This window comes from Amblyomma americanum, chromosome 11 (genome assembly GCF_052857255.1).
Source record: "Amblyomma americanum isolate KBUSLIRL-KWMA chromosome 11, ASM5285725v1, whole genome shotgun sequence".
Lineage (NCBI taxonomy): Eukaryota > Metazoa > Arthropoda > Arachnida > Ixodida > Ixodidae > Amblyomma > Amblyomma americanum.
The window spans coordinates 43,307,979-43,309,738 of NC_135507.1; positions in this window are offsets into that span (position 1 = coordinate 43,307,979).

The following is a 1,760-nucleotide window of genomic DNA, read 5'->3' on the forward strand; positions in this document are numbered from 1 at the left end:
GGGGGCCCCAATGCGGTTTTCCCATTGTAAATTCCATTGCCTTAAATCCGCCTCTCTGGTCGCCGCGGTGGCACAGTGGTTATGACGCTCGGCTGCCGACCTGAAAAACGCGGGTTCGATCCCGGCTGCGGCGGTCGAATTTCGATGGAGGCGAAATTCAAGAGGTCCGTGTACTGTGCGATGTCAATGCATGTTAAAGAACCTCAGGTGGTCTAAATTTCCGGAGGCCTTCACTACGGCGTCCCCACAGCCTGAGTCGCTTTGGGATGTTAAACCCCCATAAACCGTACACCATAAATCCACCTCTAAGACAGATCCAGAGCAGAGACAGTGCTATGCATGCCAAACTATGGATAGAAATGGAGACGCGGCAGACATCAGGGGTGCCCATTTCAGCTGGAATTTCTGAATTTCCAGAAAAAGTGTCAATTTTCCATCCAGAAGCAAGAACCGTTACAGCTGGACACGATTGCCGATCCATCTGGAAATTCGCCCATCCAGCTGGAAATTTGATCTTTTTCACCGGGCAAGGATGGCTTAAGGATTAAGTGGGAGGGTTAGGACGCTGTACCCCAAAAACGAAGTCCAGCAGGTCGCCGACCTTCCGCTTGGCGTCGCCACTGTGTGCCGTACAGTCCGTATGTCTGAATGTGGAGGGCAGATGTGTAGCGGGCGCGGCGGTTCGCTGCATCCAGGCAGGTCCAGATTATCTGTACAGTCATGTTATGAGCAGGGCAGTTTGAACCCCGCAAGTAGAGTGACAATCTGCTGATCCGCAAATTTCTGCGAAGTCAGAGCCCCAGTCATTAATACGTGGCTACTGGGAAATTTCGCAACTCCACGGTATGGTCAAAGGACTGTATGACTGAGCAACCTTTGTTACATTATCCTAGGGCAGCAGCTAAACGGGAACGTTTTAACGAGACAGCGTTAAGGGTCCGTTCTGCAGAAAATCTGGCGTCGGTATTGTGAGCGAAAAATCCGCAGAGAAGCAATCTAGGTGGGCTGCCTAGGACACTTGACCTTGTGACGTCATCAAAACCTGCCCACTAGATTGTGAGCAAAATGATCTCCGTGGCAGGTGGCAGTTAATGACTGGTAGAGAGGTTGCCAGGGAAGATCAACCTGCGTCACACAAGCTGCACCGATGGCAGCACCTGTCATCGCAGAGCAATGACGCATCACTGAACCGCTGCACCACTGCTAGGAGTGGTATGAGAACTGGCAGGGATCTATAAATGTATAGTCGAGAATGACAAATTCCACATAAACGAGCATTAACCCTTGAACGCTATCGCGTCATACCCTTAAGGCGCTTTAGTGCCCCCTCCAATTTTTCCTTAGGACTTTCTACGTGCCGTTTATCTAGAAGGAAGTCCCTTACACGCCTATCGTTGTAACGTGAATTCTGTCCATAAAGCATCTTGGCAACACTGCGCTGCTCGGTCTTTTACAGCTAGGGACAGCCATATGGAGGACTTCCTTCAAGGACAGCATTGAAGCCGTCGTAGTGTAACCGCTGTAGTGTGTCGCAATACAAAGAAGACACGTTTCAACGTAACCGAGCAAGTTCTCTTGCAGTGCCCGTCTGTACAGGTGAGAGGAACAGAACACCTTTCAGAGCAACGAGCTGGGCGGTCAGCCAGGAGGAGAACGAGGGGGAAACAACAGTGGGGCGGCCACGTCCGGACGTCAGTCACTTCTTGCGGACTAAGCGGCGGAAGAAGCCGTCGATGGAACGCTGGCTGGTGGCGAACAGG